Here is a 21,043-nt window from a genome sequence, read left to right as displayed (position 1 = left end):
TTTCAATTTCTATTTGTACTTCGCTAATTCAACAAACCTTATAAAAATTGAACGTGATCGAGTTTCCTTTTCCTTTAGAATAAACCAAAAAATAACCTCATAAAAATACATACATTTTTTTTTACAAACAGATTGAGGGGGTGTTTAGATACAGGGGTGTAAAGTTTTGGCGTGTCACATCGGGTATTATATAGGGTGTCGTATGGGGTGTTCGGGCTATAATAAAAAAACTAACTACAGAATCCGTTAGTAAACAACGAGATGAATTTATTAAACCTAATTAATCTGGCATTAGCAAATGTTTACTGTAGCACCATATTGTCAAATCATGGAGCAATTAGACTTAAAAGATTCGTTTCGTAAATTAGTCACAGTCTGTGCAATTAATTATTTATCCTATATTTAATACTTTATGCAGGTGTTTAAACGTTCGATGTGACAGGGTGTAAAATATTTGTGTGGGAATTAAACAGGGCCTGAATCCTTACTTCTTTTTCAATAACTTTCAGCTAATTAAATTGAAAGGCTGAGAGCCTTGTTAGTAATAATTGTGTAGGCCTTTTTTTATCTACGCATAGGATTCCAGCTTATAAAAGAAGATAAAGTTGATATATATAGTTTGAAAATAGATTTGGTATTTCTCAAAAAAAATTAGGAGTTGGGTTGCTGACATCCAATGGGGGCTTTCGGTCCAGGTTATTTATGAATACCTGCCCATTTGGGATCTAGTAGAATATTCAAGATGTCCAAGATCAGCATGTGTGGAAACTCGTCGCAAATGATATTTACACTTGTAAATCTACCTACGAAGCCTACTTCCTGGATTCGATCAAGTTTGCTCCTTGGAAACATATTTGGAAGCGTTGGGCTCCTCTCCGGTGCAAATTCTTCATTTGGTTGGCTGTCAATAATAGGTGTTGGACGGCCGATCAACTGTCTAAGCGTGGGCTGCAGCACTCGGTGAGTTGTCCCCTTTGTGATCAAAGTGAAGAATCCATCCAACACATTTTGATATCATGTATCTTTTCTCGCCAAGTATGGACGGCAATCTTCTTGAGGCTGGGGTTAGCCGAGGTTGCGCCTTCGTCCTCTACCGAGCGCTTTCTAAGGTGGTGGAGCCAAACGAGTGAAACGACCAAGAATCAGCTGAAGGAGGTACGAAAGGGGATTAACTCTTTGGTGACCCTAGTGGCTTGGGAGATTTAGAAGCACCGCAACAACTGTGTTTTCAATGGCGCCAATCCTAAAGTTGCGACGGTCTTGCAAGTGGTAGAAAATGAGGGTTATCTTTAGTGTGTTGTAGGAGCTTCTGGTCTTCAAAAGCTCCTTAGTGGGACGGCAAGCCTAGGCAACTAAACTCTCCGGGTGGTCTAGTGTGTGTGGGTCTCGGTAGGAGGGCTCGGGTCCTCCTATTTTGTATTTATTTTTGTTTTCTTGTGTTGTTTTTCTTCCCCTTAATAAAATGAAATACAGCTCACCTTCGTTTTTGAGGAAAAAAAAAGGGAGTTGGTACATCACCAGTAATCCAGTATCTTGATCGCTGCTTTTTTGCGATCAGTTTCAGAACACAGCATGCTAACTCCGAGACGGCACAGGGAGATGGTTAGCAGGTGGATCATGGTCTCAAGTTGACAAATTCTCAGTACGCCTTTTTATAAAAAGGGAGAATATTTTTCACTACTCGCGTGTCCGTTCGATCGTTGAAGTTGAAGGTTAGTTTTTACCGCACGCAAAATGAGATATACCATCAGGGCGTAATTAATAAGTATAAAATTATTACAAACTTAAAAGATGCTGTTGGCAACTTTTTTGATAAGTTGACAAGCACGATCGCAGCACGTTAAGCCTTGCGGTGATCCTAGAGTCGTCAACCACCTCGATCTAGCAAAGAGCTAAACCTAGATGGGTTTTGATAACTAAACCGGCTAGCGGAGCCGATTTCTAGATAACTACCCGTCTCGTGGGCAAAACGGAAGGTCTTCAGGACAAACCTACAAAGAGATGTCGCACTCTCGCAGCGGCGGCGGACGGTTTACGGCGCAAACCGATAAAGATGGACAAGCTAAGAGAAAACTAAAAGCAATATGAAAACCGATTCGATTGATTGATTGTAGATTGGTTTTTTACAATGAACCGGCCATGTCCCTTATATAGGGGTTGGTCTTGCCCTCTACAGGCCCTCCTCCACGTCCAACTCGGGGTAGAAATCAAAGGAAACCCGAAACATGCCTTCCCGAGCAAGGAAACCTCGAGACCCGATGAAACACAATCGGACTCGGTCCTGCCGGTCAAACCGGCCACACACCACCGGTCTGACCGGCTCTCAACCGGCGATCTGACCACCCAACACACGGCGGTCAGACCGGCCCACTCGGAGGAAACCGGTAGACTTCCAAAATTTGGCAATCTTTCCTATTTTAATCCTAGGTGCTAAATTTGGGTGTAAACACATGCCCCCTCCTGCCTTTTTGATGAACATGTTTTGGTCTTAGGACGATAATCCAATTACCGGCCATAGTTCCTCCTAAGCGTCTTGCCAAACGCTTGGGAAGTATTTCTTCAAGTATTTCCCGTTGATTGCTCGCTGAAAACGCTCCCCTTGAAGTGTCTCCAAAAAGTATGCGTTCCCTCGAACAATGCCACACACTCGATAAGGACTCTCCCAACTTGGAGACCACTTACCGAACTCCTTGGATCGAGTATCCAAAGGCAAAATTGTCTTCCAAACCAAGTCTCCAACTTGAAACAACTTTGCTTTCACCCTCTTGTTGTACGCCTTGGCCACCCTCTTCTTCTCTTTCTCTATCTCTTCCAATGCCTTCGAGCGCTTGTCGATGACTTCATCAAGATTATCTCCCATCAACGTCTTGGAATCTTCACTTGACAAATCATCTTGCTTGATATAACGAAGAGAACCAAGATTTACCTCCACCGGTAAAACAGCTTCTTGACCATAAAACAATTCAAAAGGAGTGACTTTAGTGGCACCATGTTTAGATATCCTATGCGCCCATAATGCTTCGGAAAGCACCTTATGCCACCTCTTTGGGTATTCCTCAATCTTCTTTTTCACTAATTTCAACAATTTCTTATTACTCGACTCGGCTTGTCCATTAGCCTGAGCGTAGTAAGGAGAATAACTCAATAATTTAATACCATAAGATTTGGTAAAATTCTTCACTTCCTTAGACATAAAAAAAGCACCTTGATCTGTAATTAATGTTTGTGGAATACCGAATCTATGGATAATATGCTTCAAAATAAAGTCAATTACCTCCGTATGAGTCATATTCTTCAAAGGCACGGCTTCGGCCCACTTGGTGAAGTAATCCGTAGCAACTAGCATGAATCTATGCCCCTTTGATGACAAAAGATAAATTTGACCAATGAAATCCAAAGCCCATCCTCGGAACGGCCATGGTTTGATTATAGGGTTCAACACGGCGGTGGGCGCCAATTGAACATTGCCGAACCTTTGACAAGCTTCACATCCCCTATAATATTTGAAGCAATCATCAATCATCCTCGGCCAATAGAACTCCGCTCTCCTAAGTAACCAATTCATCTTGTGGGCCGATTGATGAGTTCCACAAATCCCTTCATGTACCTCTCCCATAGCCACTTTAGATTGATCTTTATCTAAGCACTTCAACAAGACACCATCTATATTTCGGCAATATAAGTCTTCATCAAGCAATGTGTATTTGAACGCTTGCCGCCGAATTTTCCGATCAACCTTAAGTGTGGGATCTTTCAAATATCAAATCAAAGGAATTCTCCAATCTTCTTCTGTTTCCTGGGCACAAATGTCCGAATTCTCAATTAATTCAGCCTCTAAATTGATTGAAACGTGCCCCCCAGCGCTCTACCCAGAACCGGTCAGACCGGCCACACAAGGCCGGTCAGACCGCTCGGGGTCGCCGGTCAGACTGGCGGCATGCAGCCAGTCAGATCGCCCCTGGTCACCGGTTAGACCGGCCGTGCAATGCCGGTCAGACCGCCCCTGGTCTCCAGTTTTGCCAATTTCGCACAAAGATTTAAAATCAAGCACCGGCTCTTCTAATATCAGAAATAATCCCTTCTTCACATTATAGCCAGATGCTTGTTGTGCCAAGTCATTTGCTCTAGAATTATCACGCCTAGCAATATGTCTAATAGCAAAATTATCAAAATTGGCAATAATATCCAAACATGAATCGAGGTACCTATTTAGTGATCCATCCAAGCATTTGTAGACTCTGGCGACTTGTTGCACCACCAATTCCGAATCACCAAAAGCCTCTACGTACTTAGCTCCAACCATCTCCATAACTTGTAAGCCGAACAATAAAGCATTGTATTCGGCTTGATTATTTGTACAATAATACTCCAAACGAACCGATGCTTCATAACACATGCCATCAGGTGAAAACAAAACTACTCCTATGCCTTGACCTTCTTTGCAAAAAGAACCATCAAAATAAATCTTCCAAGGTATAACTTCAACTAAGCAAACCTCTCCCTCATAAACAATATCTATATGATGGTCTACTATAAAATCACATACAATTTGGCCTTTCATAGATTTCAATGGTTCATAAGCCAAATCATATTCTATCAAAGCATATGCCCACTTGCCAATTCTCCCACTTAGAATTGGCCTTTGCAACATGTGTTTAATAACATCGGCTTGACAAGCAACTATGCATGTACTAGATAACAAATAATGCCTCAATTTGGTACAAGCATAGTATAAACATAGACAAAATCACTCTATAAAGACATACCTCGTTTCGGCATCCAAAAGACGGCGGCTCAAATATGTAACGATATATTCCTTGCCATCCTCCTCTTGCATCAAAACGGCACCGATGACTTTGTCTTCGGAGGCAATATATAACCGAAAAGGCTTTTCGGCTTTAGGCGCTTGCACAACGGGTGGAGTAGACAAATATCTCTTCAACTCTTCAAACGCCTCTTGTTGTTTTGCTCCCCAAGTAAAATCGGCTTCTTTTTTCAAGCGGAGTATAGGAACAAAAGCATCGATTTTACCTGCTAGGTTAGAAATAAACCTTCTCAAATAATTCACCTTACCTAGCAACTTTTGTACTTCCTTACATGTCGGCGCTTTGAAATCACGAATCTTTTCTATCTTCTTAGGATCAATCTCAACTCCTCTTTCATGCACCATGAATCCTAAGAACTTCCCCGCCGACACACCAAAAGCACATTTAAGTGGGTTCATCTTCAAACCATACCGGCGCATCCTCTCAAAACCTAATCTCAAATCGGCTATGTGTACTTCCATACCATCCGATTTGACAACAATATCATCAATGTAGATCTCTAAGATAATACCTAGCAAATCATGAAAGATCAAATTCATTGCCCTATGATATGTTGCACCGGCATTCTTCAACCCAAAAGTCATGACAACCCACTCAAATAAACCAACAAATCCTGGGCACCTAAAAGCCGTCTTGTACATATCCTCTTCCGCCATAAAGATTTGATTATAGCCAGCATTACCATCTAGAAAGCTAATCACCTTATGACCCGAGGCATCATTAATCATCATGTCGGCTATAGGCATAGGATACTCATCCTTGGGAGTGGCCTTGTTTAAATCTCTAAAATCTATGCAAACTCTAATCTTACCACTCCCCTTCTTCTCCACCGGGACTATGCTAGAGACCCACTCCGCATAACGACATGGCCTAATAAACCCCGCCTTCAATAACCGATCAATCTCCTCTTTGACTCGGTCATATAGCAAAGGATTAAAACGACGAGATGGTTGCTTATAAGGCCTAAAACCCAGTTTAATTGGAAGCCGATGCTCAACGAGCTCACGGCTAAGACCCGGCATCTCATAATATTCCCATGCAAAGCAATCAACATACTCTTTAAGTAGCTCGATTATCTTAACCTTAAAATCGGCTCTCATATTTTTGTTTACAAAAGTCGGCCTTGGTTTGGTTCCATCACCTATGTCTACTTCCTCCAATGGATCGGCCGATGTAAACCCTTGTCCAATCTTCTCCACTTCATCAAAATCTTCAACGGTTTCACCAATATCGTTCTTTATAGACCGATATTCTTGCACCCTCTTTTGTAACCACTCTAAATTAGCCTCCTTACTCATTATACAAATTTATATGGCTTAGCCGTGCTATACTAGCCGGCTTTACAAAGATAGGTACAAATTTGCCATCGGAGATACTAATAAAATCATAGCTAGAAAGATCCCTCCCCGATAAGCATTGGATATTCCCATGATGCCACTCAAAAGTAGCATCGGCCATTGCAACCTCGGCCGATGTATCCGCTTGAACAATTTCAACATCATCGCCGTCCCATTGAATTAAACATTGATGCAAGGTAGAAGGTACACAACAATTGGCATGATTCCAACAACGACCCAAAATAACATTGTAGTTACCTTGCACATCAACGATGAAGAAAGCGGTTGGTAGCGTCTTGTTTCCCACTGTGAGTTCCGCCGAAAAGATACCCTCGTCTCCATTGGTTCACCATTGAAGCCATTGAGAATCATATTGGTCTTCTTCAACTCATCATCCTCACGCCCCAACTTTTTGAATAATGAGTACGGCATCAAGTTCACGGCGGCACCTCCATCCACTAGCATCCTAGAGACCGGCTTCCCATCAACATGGCCTTTGAGATAGAGAGGCTTCATGTGACGGTTTGACTCATCAGGCTTCTCAAAAACCACGTCTTTAGGACCTAATGAGAATTAAGCAACCTCGGCTTCATCCATAGCACAAAACTCCCTAGGCAACATACATACCATGTTGATATCCATGTCTTCTTTTGGAGATGATTCACCTTTATCAACCGATTGCTCCTCCTTCTCCTCTACAACAACCGGCTTTTCCTTCTCTATGGATTTACGCCTCCATACCGGTGGTGGTCGCAACTCATTGAACCTTTCATCTCTTTGTTCTTCGGCTTTTTTCTCTCTTATCTCTTGAGGATGTTGCAACCTTCTCTTTTGAGTAGCCGTCTAATCCTTAGGCATCCACCTAGGATTCGGCTCTGTTTCAGGAGGTAAATAATGTCCTCTATTAACCTTGCTTGAAGACGATGAAGCCCTCACATCGCCCTTTACAATCCTCCTATCAAACCGGCGCTAGAGTCCGGTCAGACCGGACGTAGACCACCGGTCAGACCAGCCAGATGCGCCAGTCAGACCGACATTTGGCGCACGGTCAAACCGGCCTAAGGCGTCGATTGGACCGCCGTCGGGTTGGTGGTCAGACCGGCCTGATGACCTGGTTAGACCGGCCATATGGCTACGGTCAGACCGGCCAGAAGGCCTGGTCAGACCGGCCAACTATGATGAGCTGGTTTCGGCTTCGGATTTTTTGCTTGAGGACACTCCAACTTCATCTCTAGAAGGTATTGGCATATCATGAGACCCCACTTTGATGGTAATTACTTCCGAAGTCCTTGCCTCCACCTTGATGCGCTTTCCTTCCCTCCTTTCTTCATTAACCCGATTTTTACCATAAAACCGGCCATTGCTTGGTGAAGACAAACGTTCATGCATTGGCCTCCTCGGTCCTCCCCACCCTTGGTTGAATTGCATTGGAGGTATATGATTGAACATTGGCGGCGTTGCCCCCCATGGCATGTAATAAGGATAAGGATAACACGGCGGCGGCATTGGAGAAGAACCCCATGACATGTCTTGTGGATGATGATATGGAGGTGAATGCGACCGTCTTGGTGAATGACTAAATCGCTCCATAGGAGGTGATCTTGGTCTTTTTCCTTTGTTGCGAATTCTCTCACCACCTTGCTTCTCATATTTCTCCAAAAGCATATCAAAAGTCACTTTGGTCTTCCTAGGGGCTTTAGAAGTTGAAGCTCCACTCTTATTCTCCTTCCAAACGCCAACCTCCGGCTTCTTTGGCACTATCATCTTAGGCCTTGGCTCGCCAATGACCACCCCTTTTACTTTAGTAGATTCGGCTTGCTCCGGCCGAATCAACACCTTTTTATCATTGAAATTAATTGTATTCAGCGGAAAAGGATCATGATCAAGCTTCATCTTGGAGCCATCGGTGAACTTCAATCGTCCTTCATCTATGGCCGATTGAACCTGTCGTCGAAACACATTGCAATCATTAGTAGAATGAGAATGAGAATCATGCCATTTACAATATGCTTGACGTTTCAACTCTTCTTGAGATGGTATGACATGGCCTTTAGGTAATCTAATTTGTTTCTCTTGTAAAAGATAATCAAAGATTTTATCACACTTGGCCACATCAAAACTATATTTAACCTCACTTTACCGATCTTTGCGAGGAGTCGGCATTAGGTTAGAGCAAACAAAAGGCTTATTTTTATTAGTCCATCACCATTCGGCAACAATATCATGATCACCCTCCTCCTCACTATCACTAGCTTCAGGATAATCAATCACATTAACATTAGGCTTTTTGTCATATGATCTAACAAGTTTTTTATTTTTTGAGGGGAAACACTGTAGGGGAAGCCCCCACAGTTAATAAATTAAATTAAAAGAAGGAATACAAAATATTTACAAAATGTTTATCCACTGAGATAAAGCTTGTCTCTCAGAAACTTTTAATCTAAAGACTAAAAGGGAAAGATCAATCTTAAAGAGAGCATTCCAGGAAACAACCGAAGGTGGTACATTCTGAAAAACGAGAGCATTTCGTTGCTTCCAAATGTTCCATGCAGCATAGAGAATTTTTTCAACAAAATGAGTGGATCTATATGAGATCTTTGCCTGCAGCAGCATATCATCAAAATTAAGAGAAAGGTTCCAGACAATTCCCAGCTGCGCCCAACAATCTGAGCTGAATTGACATTGAAAGAAAAGGTGGAAAGATGTTTCCCTTGCTTGAGCTGGACAAAGGACACATGCTAGATCAGAATTTTCAGGAGGGCAGTGCCTTCTCTGCAACATATCATAAGTGTTTAATTTGTCAATTAGGAGAAGCCAAGCAAACACCTTAACTTTCATAGAACATTTGCTTTTCCAAATCCAATTTAAGTACCCAGGGGCTTGAACATGCATGAAATTTATTGCATAAATTTTCTGTGAAGAGAACAGTCCATTCCCCCATACATAAGCCCAAACATCTTTATCACCAGATAATAAGTTGAGGGGGTCAGCTTCACTCATGGATTCATATTCCTGGAAAGCTTGTTTAGATAAAGGCAGAGCAAAAGGCTGTGATATGCTTTTAGTAGAAGTTATGCTTACTGAGTCCTTGTGAGAGAGTGCAAAAGAGTGAATTCTAGGGTAAACAGCTGACCTGACTTTACCATTCCAAAAATCATCCTAGAACAAACAAGTTTTCCCATCACCCACTTTACAACTTGACAAACTTCTGAAAATATCCACAAATTGCAACACATCGTTCCACCAAAAGGAACCTCTTGGGTGAACAGCATGTGGTAATTTATCAGAGTAATAAGAGGTCCAAATTAAATTAACCAAAGGAATAGGATGCCTGTTGTAAAATTTATGCAAATTTTTCATTAAGAGAGCAGCATTCTGAAGATTGAGATAAATAACACCCAAGCCTCCTCTATTCTTTGGTTGACAAACTCTCTCCCAAAGCACTAAGGATTTCCTACTAGAATTTATGTCTGATCCCCTCCATAGGCAATGCCTTCTTGCTCTATCAATACTTTCAATCACAGATTTTGGAAGGGAGAGGGAACACATGTAATAAGTATTGAGGGATGAAAGGACCGAATTTACCATTGTAATTCTGTCGCCATAAGACAAAAGAGCAGAGGTAGCTAAGAGCCTCCTTTCAATTCTATCAACAACAGGTGCAAAGTCAATTACCTTTGGTCTCATGGTTCCCAAAGGGAGGCCCAAATATGTAAAAGGTAGTGATCCAACAGAACAACCAAACAACCCTGAAAGATGCTGGACTTTTTCTGGATCCACATTCAAAGGAATCATGCAAGATTTACTGTAATTAACCTTTAAACCAGTAGAATCAACAAAGGTGTTGAGGATAGCCTTTAGACAAAAAAGTTCTTTTGAGGAAGCTGTCAAGGAGAGCAAAGTATCATCTGCATATTGTACTACAGGAAAATCATTTTCAGGTGTTGGAATGGGAATAGAAAGTACCCCCTGTGAATAGGCTTTATTAATTACAGCCTGCAAAAGATCAGCACCTAGCACAAATAAAAGATGGGACAAGGGATCCCCTTGCCTCACACTCCTTTTGCAATAAAAAGATTTCCCTGGGACACCATTGAGCAGCACTGAAGAGGAAGCTGATGAAAAGATCAAGTTAATCCAACTCAACCATTTAGAGTCAAAACCCATTTGCTTCATAATATTCAAAATAACCGAGTGTTCAATTATGTCAAAAGCCTTTTCAAAATCTAGCTCTAAGAGCACTATTTCTCGCTTTGACTGTTGGCACTGATGCAGGTACTCAAATGACCAAGCAAGACAATCTTGTATAGTTCTGTCTCTAATAAAACCATATTGATTGTGATGAATAAGTTCTGTGATCACTGACTGCAACCTATCTGCCAGTACCTTGGTTAGAAGCTTTAAAGCTACACTTTGCAAAGAAATGGGCCTATAATCATTGACCTTTTCAAGACTTGGCTTCTTTGGAACCAGGGTGATAAAAGACCTATTTAAACTCTCAAGAGACAAAGTACCATTGCAAAAATGAGCACAGAGAGTATAAAAGTCTTGCTTGATTATAGGCCAACAATTTTTCATGAAGCACCCATTAAATCCATCAGGTCCAGGAGCCCTATCAGTAGGCATTTTACTAACAATTTCATCAACCTCCAGAATGGAAAAATTAACTGAGAGATATTCCAGATTGTCATGCCTGGTTATGAGATCCTCAAGATCAAAATGCATAGTTGGAAGAGTAGAAACACCCATTCTCTGCTGAAAAGTTTGAAAGATAATCTCTACCTTTTCATTATGATCAGTTAAAATCCTACCATCAGTAGACTGCAAATGAGTGATTAAATTTTTTCTGTACCTTTCAGTAGCAGCAGCATGAAAAAATTTAGTATTCTCACCACCAAAAGTAGCCCACCTAATAGTGCATCTCTTTTGCCAATAAATCTGTTTATATCTGAGGTACTGCAGAACCCTCTTTCTAACAATTGATCTTAAATTCCACTCCGCCAGGGTCAAATCTCTTAACTCTTCTAGCCTGTCAATAAAAGAGATTGACAGGTTGCAATTAGCAATCAAATTAGACAGTCTAGAAAGACCCTTACTCCATTTTCTAAGAGCCTTCCTTAAGCACTTAAATTTAGCTGTTATGGATTTAGCAGCATCAAAATCAGAGCCATGATTATTCCAGACAGAGGAAACCAACTGGTAGAAACCTTCATGCTCTATCCAAAAATTCTCAAATCTGAAAAGATCAGCTTTTGGAATGGACGTTTGAATCTGAACCACGCAAGGAATATGATCAGAGATTACCCTTGCCAAAGGCTTAACCAAGGTACTAGGGTAGCTGGCAGTCTAAGACACAGATGTAAAAAACCAGTCAAGCTGTTCAAGGAGTGGAGAGTTTTGCATATTACTCCAAGTATATGCTCTTCCCTTTAAAGGCAATTCAAGCAGGCCTAGATTACTGATAATACTATTAAAAATCATCATATCATTCATATCACCACCTGCCCTATTTCTATTGTCAATTGATCTATAAAAGTTAAAGTCCCTCATAAGAATCCAATTTTCATCATCAGGGATTTGCAACTCAAAAAGCCACTGAGCAAAAAGAGACCTGTCAGGTTCACTGCATGGACCATAAACAGAGACAAGTGTCCAGGATTCACCAGAATGTTTTGAGCAAAAATTGACAATCACTGCAGACCTATTAATACATGTTATGTTTGCTGTAAAAACAGCCCCAACCCAGCAAACCAGAATGCCCCCTGAAGCCCCCACAGAGGGAGAGAAAGTGAAAGAATCAAACCTTTTAGGGGCCAATTTTTTAATGTAAGCAGTGTCAAAAGCCTCTTTAGTTTCCTGTAAGCAAAAAACTGTACAACCACTCTCATCAACAGCTTGTCTGACAGCTCTACACTTATCAGCAGAATTAACCCCCCTAACATTCCAACATAGAATATTCCAGCTTCTTGTATGATTATTCATAAAGGACATAAAAAAGATATGGCTGACAGAATATAATAAAATTACATTCTGGAAAAGATAGCTGGTAATTGATAATATTTAAAAGAGCAAACAGAGTAGCAGACATAACACAGGCCAAAAGAGACAAGGAGGACACAGAACAACTGAGACTGAAACAGACACCAAATCTGAAACCTAAACAGAGGGACAAACCTCTGTCATTATTCCTGAAAGACCTAACGGGTAACAAGCTAGGACTCAGCATCATCATTCCTTGAAGGAGACAGAAGGCCTTCTTGGGTCACATCCAGAGGAGGGACTCCACAAAGATCAGTTGCCATTTTCTGAAGAAGAGGAATAGGGCAATCAGATGGCACTGCAGCTTCAGCTGAACCAGTTATGTCAGAGAGAGAGGAAGCAAAATCAGAATCATGCAGCATGCCTCCAGAAAATAAAATTCCAACCTCATGGGCAACCTGCTTGAGCTTCTTAACTGATATTCCTCTTGGTTTCCCAACACCTTGATTAGGATCAGGTTCCACCAAACTATTATCAATTACATTAGTCTTATGTCCATCAGAGATGGCAAGAAGCCTAGAACTTCTCCTTAAACCTGTGGTGACAACAGGTGAACCAGCAACTCTCTTCTTATAGCTTCTCTTCACTGGAGCTTCAGGACTAGGATCAGGGAGTGCTAAAAAATCCGACGGTGGAACAACTACTAAGGGGGTAGGATTCAAGACCTCATCTGATCGTACTGAAGTTGAATCCAAAACTGGTACAGAAATCCAGTTGGAAGGACCTCATCTGATCTGACTTTTCTGTTAATGAATTATTTCAATAGTTTTTTATTGAATATTATCTACCCTTATGGGAAAAGATTTGTACTCTCTGCCCATTTATGCCCCTATACAGGATGAGCATTATTATTGGATAAGCCGGGAGACACTCTTCCAAAGTATAAGCTTCTATCCTTATTTAACAAACTGAAGTTTGAATATGAATGGCTGAATGCTCAACGTTGATAGTGAACTGCCCATTGTTTTATAGCTGTCGTATGATATTTGTTGTTTTTATCATGCAAGATAGATTACTGATTAGGATACTATTATTATGCACAAATGAGCTAATCTAAATTATTCCTGTTTATATACGTCCATGCTGGTAAACATATATTGTCACACCCTAAAAATCCCAAATATATAAATTGTTGTCTAAATTGGAATTATTAGAATTTATTTTAAAAGCCTAGAAGAGAAGATCTAATTTTAAATAATAAATTCCAATATAAAATGGGGACAGATAAAATTTCATTAAATACTTTGCTTAATTCTATAATTCCTAGATTTTTCTGGGATTTATTTGAGCTAAGGAAGTATTTTTAATAATGGAATTGCATTTCATGAATAATTTAAATTGAAAAAGGTTTTTAAAAGTCTCTTTTGGCTTTGGGCCGAAAGTCGGCCCAAAACTCTCTCTCTCTCCCTCGGCCCAAGCCGGCCCGCAGCCGCCGCCCGCTCGCGCGTCCGCTCGCTGACAGGTGGGGCCCACCTGTCAGTCTTCGTCTTCCTCGCGCCGCCACCGCCGCCCGAACCCTAGCGTCGCGCCGCCGCCGTCTCCTTCCAAATCTGGCCGCGCCTTTCCTTCTCCGGTGAAATCAATAGAGGGGAAATGATCTTCGGGACCTCCTCTATCTTTTCCCTTTTGGAACTTCATCTAAATCGCTTTGGAAATTCGTGGATTCGATCTCGAATCGGATTCATCTCTCTCCTCCGAACCCTAGACTTTCCTTCTCGTCGCCGGTCGCCGTGGGCCTTCGCCGCCGTGTCCTTGCCCCTATAAAAGGATCCCCGGTGTCTCCGCTACCCGTCGCCACCCTCGCCTTCGCCTCTCGTCGCCGGTAGAGCCCTAGCACCGTGTAGCTTAGCGCCGCCGTCGCCGCCGTCGCTCCAGCCGTGCGCCGCCGTCGCTCCGGTCGTCGCCGTCGCTCGGGAAGGCCGCCGTCGTGATCGCCAAGCCGTCGCCGACCTCGTCCGCCCCTCCGTCGTTGCCGTAGGCCGCCGAAGCACCGTCGCCGTCGTCAAGCCGAAGGTCGCCGCCACTTCTTCTTCGCCGCCGTCGCCGTCCGTTGTTCTTCCGCCGCTTCTTTGGTCACCGGTGAGTTCGCCGTGCCGTCCGCTACCCGTAGGTGCCCTCCGTTCGCGTCGTCGTGCCGTCGTTCGCCGGCGAGCTTGCGTGCCCGAGCCGCCGCCGGAGATGACGTCATCGCCGACGTCATCGATGCTGTCCGCCGTGGTCCGGCCGTGGACCGGTCGATCTCGGCTGTTCGTTTTGGATGGATCGATCTCGGCCGTCCGTTCCCGTGAACCGTCGCCGTGCACCCAGTCCACCGCAAACCCTAGCCGCTGACGCAATAAATCATCTTTTCCTTTTCAAAAATAATTCATTATTGCGTCATAATTCAATTAAAATCCATATAAGTGTTTTAATCCGATTTAATCTTTAAAAATTCATAACTAATTCATCTCAGCTCGGATTTAGTTGGTTCAAGTCTCTAAATTTTTCTAAAATTGAGATCTACATGTTAAAAATATCCACATGTACTGTTCATGCTTGTTTATGTGCTGTTTGGGTGATTTTGCTCTTTTCTCTTTAGATTCCGACGTTTCCGGAGAGTCCGTTTTCGCAGGAGAAGAATTTGAAGAGTTCCAAGGCCAGCAAGGCAAGTCACACAAATCCCAAACAACCCTTTGAGCATGTTGATCCCGTTTAAAGCTATTGTTTCTATTCAATTATTGCATTTATTTTCGAATGTCATTGGGTGGAATTAACCTATTGTTTGTTATAGCCCTTTTGTTCTTGATTACTTTATTCCTTGATACCTTGGGTTATTATAAATTGACTAGTTGAGCTTTATATATTGGTTCAGCTAGATATTAGATGCGATTGCTTAGCCATGCTTAGAAACATTAGCACACTTTTGGGATAACTTATGACTCACTATTATTTAATGATGGCTTAATGATAGCTCATGATGGTTAATCATGATTGGTTAATTAATTAATTTGCCAACTAAAACCTGATAATGGTGGGTTGTGAGCACATGGTTTTGATGGTCGTGCTCATGACAATTAAGGACCGGTTCACGAGTTTCGGTTGTGAAACATTAACCGTGCCAACCACAAGCCAGCGTGGGCAACGGCTTTACCTTTTGTATGCATGGTTCATTGCGGGGCACCAGACTGAGAAGTGGCGGAGATAAGCCCACGGGGGTCGCTGGGGAGTCCATGCCTTGTTTATAAGGGGGTGATTATGATCCAGGAACGGTGCGCTGTGGTGGATTGTGTTGTGCGAGGGGTACTGTCACAGCTCCTTTCCGAGGTACCGTGGTGGTATCAAGGTGCATGGTGACATGTCGTGGGGCTGTGTCTTGTGGGTACAGTGGTACACCTCTGGCCAGAGTAAAACTATTCGAATAGCCGTGCCCGCGGTTATGGGCGGGTCTAACAATGTCTTTCGTGATTAGTCCCACACCTCTCATCATAATAAAAGATGCTATAACTGGTAATAATTTGATTAGCTCCCGGTTTGGAATGGTATATTCCTGGTTTGGAGATAGAACTGTGCAGCCGGGATTGGTTGTTCAGAATGGTTGGGCCTATGCAACAAGGTATGTTGTATAGCGTTGGGTTAATATTGTTTAATTATTACTCAACTGTTTTATTAAATTCTGAAATGTTTATTAAATGCTGTTTATGCAAACGAAACCCTATTACGCCATCCTTTGTTATCCTGTGCACTTGTATATTTGCTGCGTGGCTTGCTGAGTATGTCATATACTCACCTTGCAATCATTCATCAGAGGAGGAGTTCTACAGTGATGCTGATGGTGTGGAGGATTAGGTGTAGCCCTGGTCAAGATGCCTGTGGAGTGGAGTCGTCTGCGCCGTTTATCTTATTTTTTTCCGCTGCTTAGATCTTTATTGATTGAGAGGGACTATCTACCTCTGTAATGACATTTTATTCGCCTATTAATTAAGAGTAATAATTGTACTCTATTATCAATTTGTTATTGTGTGCCTCGGCTGATTCCTAGACGAGGGTTCACACACATGTAAGCGTTTGGAATTTTGGATAGAAATTTCGGGCGTGACATATATTTACAGTATGCTCCTCTGAGTTGTTTTCTTCGGATCTGTTGACCTGTGTTCTTTACCTTCACCTGGTCCAGCTACTTGCCTGGAGACCATGTCACACACTGTTCTTTTGTGGTCAGTCCATCACGGATAACACGTACATCCCTCGCCACAATCAACTATCCCAAAAAAAAAAAAGCTTATCATAGCATCACCACTGTTTCCTGCTTCGCTGGTCCTTCATACTGCGCGCAAAGGCGCGTCCCAGGATCTAATTTTTATAATAGTAGAGATAGAGATTAGGTATAGATAGATTTGGGATTCGATCCAGTGCGCACCAAAAAAAACTTATCAGAAACAGCGGTGGGAAAAACCGGGCCCACCAAATAAACCGCGACAAAAAAATGCGACCCACTAAGGAAAAAAAGAGATAATCCATGAAATGCCATTGACAAGCGTCTAAGTCCTAGAAATGCCATCAACAAGTGTGAGATCCAAGAAATGCCATCGTACAACGATTTTGTTCTAAAAATACCATCATCATTAGGGTTCCGTCCATTCTGCGCCGTTAAGTTCTATAGGATGAACAGTGTATTTAACAGCACGGAATGGACAGAACCCTAACGGCGATGACATTTTTGGGACAAAATCGTTAGTACGATAGCATCTCTTGAAACTCACACTTGTCGATTGTATTTCTGGCACTTAGACGCTTGTCAATGGCATTTTATGGATTATCTCAAGAAAAAATATAGGACGGAAAAAAGAGAAAAAAAATTGGATTGGGTAAAACCCGGCAAAACAAAACCGCGTGAAAAAAAACGAATTAGACCGAAAAAAACCGGGCCCAAAGAAACCAATCGGTCGGAATAAAAACTGAGCTCTTCGAAAAAACCGCGTGCGCGTGCAAAAAACCAAGTCGGACGGAAAAAAACCAGGGCCCCCATCAGATGCCCTAATCAGTCAAAGAAAAAGCCAAATTTTCAATTTTTCAAACTTAATTTTGAGATTGATTTTGAGATATTTTTAACGTAGTTTCTTTTTCAACATTGATTTTTAGTCACGAAGAATACATTTATAAAAATTTTACCTACAAATTCATTTTTATTTCCTAATAAACCGTTTTGGTTTATTAGGAAATAAGCTAAACGATGGGGACCCAGGCCCATGCGAAAAAAACGCATACGGAAAAAAAACAACGGGCAAAAAAACATATCGGAAGGTATATAGATTTAGTTGACTGATCAAATAGGACCCACACAGAGAAAGCTGTGGTTAGGCCGTTAATGGGCTGGCCGGCTCTACATCAAACCGGCAGGATCAGATGTTGCCCAAGCCCGTTTCAGTTACACAAGCACGTCTGATGCGATCTTCACCCCTCCGCATCACGCGTTGTGATCCAATGCGAAATCGGAAACGGAGATTAACGCAAAAAGCAACTCGATACGGAGATTAACTCGGATGACGTACCAAAAGCTACGACAAAAACATCTTTAATTTTTAAAATAGGTAGAAATAAGTTATCCCCTATAACCAGTCGGATAACCATGCTGGTATGAGATACCCATAATCTCCACACCACTTTCATACATATTCCATAGCCATTATATGTGCCTAAAATTTGGATACAAAACTTTTAAACTTGTGTCACACTATAAAATCTTATCAAATTCAGTTAAATTTTATAGGGATGATTTATTATAAAGATAAATAACTTCGTGCAACTTTTGAGCATATTTTATTCGCCCACATATCTATATTGGGCCTGTTCAGCGGGCAGTTACAGCAGCTGCTGCAGCCAGCCGTTTTTTTTATTTTTTCTTGGTTCACTGTTCGTATAGGCTGCAGCAGCTGCAGCCATTGCAGCCGAACACACCCATTACATTTACCTATTGAATAATACTCATTTTATCTATACCTTCAGCTAGCCAAACGGGCGGTCCAGGCCAGCATGACACAGGCCCGCTACAGCACGAAGAAGGTTCGCAACCGTTTTTAGTACCGGTTGCGCATAATTCGGGACTAAATTAAAATGCATACCAAGTAAAAAAACGTGTGGGGCGATTCAAACTCAAGACCTCTCTTCTCAGCCCTCACGCGCATTACCATCCCACCTACAATACACATCTAACTTGGATAGATATGCTTTCTTTTTAAACTACCCCTAGAGGCATCTTTAGTCCGGGTTGGTAACATCAACCGGGACTAAAAATATCTTTAGTTCGGGTTGGTGTTACCAACCAGGACGTCACAGTTGGTAATGCCAACCGGGACTAAATATCGGCACTACTAGAAAAAGCATTTTTGCAGGAAGCCAAAAGTATTTTTTGCAGGCGTGAGGGAGGATCGACTGCGGCCCAACGACTGCGAAAATCTCGAAGCAACGGCCCCCCTGCGAAAATCCAATAAACAAACAAAAAAATCACACCACCGCCTCGCCGCCGCCGCCGCCGCCGGCCCCGCCATCCCTCCTTCGGCTAGATCTGTGAGGGAGGGGGGAGGGGAGCCGCCGCCGCCAGCCCGCGCGCGCCATACGCCGCCGCCGCCGAGCCGTCGTCGTCTTTGCCCAACGCTTCGCCGCCTTCCCCAGGCCTCCCTCTGGCCAGATCTGGGAGGGATAGGGAGGGGACCCGCCACCGCCGTCCCGCGCCGTCGTCGCCGCCGCCGCCCCCGCCGGCCTCCCCCGCCAGATCTGCGAGGGAGGGGGGAGCCACCGCCGCCACCCCGCGCGCGCTGTCGTCGTCGTCGCCGCCGCCGCCGCCGCCGGTGGAGGCAGGGAGGGGAGGGATTGGAGAAATGTTGAGGGAGAGAAAGAGAGTTTAGCGAGGGAAATGAGTGGTGGGGAGGGGGTGGAGGAGAAGTAGGTACGATTTTTGCAGGCGGACCATATAAGGTCCGCCTGCGAAAATCTATTTTCGCAGGAGGACAACGAACTTCACCCCGATTTATATTTTTGTAGACGGTCATTTGGCTCCAAAGGTCATGTCCGCCTATGAGAAAAAGACTCTCACGTCGGAAAAAATGCATTTTCTAGTAGAGTGTTGGGGGCCTAACATGACCTGATAGCTATTGAACCGTGGTTAAAAATGATCTTTAGTCTCGGTTTCTTGCATACCCTCATCCTGGCCCATCTCTTCCATCTAGGCTGAGTTTGGCCTAGCCCAGGAGATGCCCTTGCAGTTGTTTGGTTGTTTGCATCCGTTTAGCCTGGCTAGCATGAGATTCTGTTTGGTTGATTGCATGAAATATACACTTTGGAATACATTTTGTTTGGTTGGTTGTATGGTCCACGGCTATGGATACCTTTTTGTCGACGTTTGATGTCGCAATTCTAGTATTTGCATAGTATGGGGTTCGTCGGTGCTAGGATATACGCGAGACTGAGGTAAAAGAGATGGGGACGAGGATTTTTATACAGGTTCGGGCCCCTGAGCAATCAGGTAATAGCCCTACATCCTGTTGGCCGGAGCCGATGTTGCTTTTTATTCACCATAATCACACCAGTACAATATGTGGGATAGCCTATCTAACTGTTGTCGATATGGCGATCTGAAGGTCTGACTCGTAGTCGACAACAGGGTAGCCTTCCTCCTCGAGCTCGCGCCCGATGAAATCAGAGACAGTGCTAGATCCCTACGGCCGGCCTTTGAAGGTACCGGATTGGGTCGATCCAGGCGTATCTCTGATGTCGATATCCGGCGGCTTGTCTTGGCGTATGTAGGTTTCTATGTCGATTGAGTTGGGTGTTGATCCTTCATGGTGGGTGTGTCCCCCTGTCCTCCTAGGGGGCTTGTATTTATACCCATAGGTGTCCCATTGTCCAAGTAGAACTAGGGAAACCAATATGGATACAATCCGAGTAGTCCTTGTCGTTTCCATGTAGAACTCTGGTTGTCTTTCCTTATCCAGAACTCCCTCGAGGTCAGTTTCCGTATAAGATATGGTATGTGGTGAATCATGCCGAGATTTAGTCAACTACTATTAGGTATGTGGTATCCATAACCCTGACAGTAGCCCCCGACTTCGATGCAAATGAACGAGTTCATATTCTCAACCGCAGACTTCGGAGGAACTGTTATCAAGCTCACGTGACCGTTCTCGGTGAGTTTAGAGATAACGTTAGACTTCCTTTATCAGTCTCGTGCGGGCACCGAAAGGGTTTGTCTAAGTCAATCTCTGATGTCGACCGAGAAAGTATAGAGCGTACGACTAAGTCTCCTGTCTTGCTGTAATCGAGAATTTGGATTGAAGTCAAGAAATTTTATCTCAGCGAGTACACCATCTCTTCATTCTGTATTCCTTGTCGAGATCCAGCAACCATTCTCGAGCGATTGAGAAGGCGTAGAGTCTGCGACGGAGCCTTGTCAACATTTGTCGTACTCTCCTTAGTCGATCTTGGTGTAAAACCATAAAGACGTGAGGTCTTCGACAATGTCGAATAGAATTTTCCTGAAATCAATACTCAGAAAATAATATTAGATAGAAATAGCCCCCGAGCGAACTTTCAAAGGGTAACATGTTATAATATGTATGGAAAACTAAAAATGAATTAATTTTACCGACCAATGTTTTGTGTATGAGCGTCTTCTCTCTTACCGACTTCGATCAGTCAGTTTCTAGAGTCATATACTCTCCCTAGCCCCCAACCTTGTCGTCGGAGAATCGTTCTCGGAGGATAAGGCTCTTGGACCCTTGACCTACCTTGGTTGAATAAGCACTGATCCTAGCCCCCAGCCATGAAGTTGGAAAAGTCAATTTCCGATTACACAGCTTGGTTAATACG

Source organism: Oryza glaberrima, chromosome 7, assembly GCF_000147395.1.
Source record: "Oryza glaberrima chromosome 7, OglaRS2, whole genome shotgun sequence".
Taxonomy (NCBI): domain Eukaryota; kingdom Viridiplantae; phylum Streptophyta; class Magnoliopsida; order Poales; family Poaceae; genus Oryza; species Oryza glaberrima.
This window is presented reverse-complemented; position numbering follows the sequence as displayed.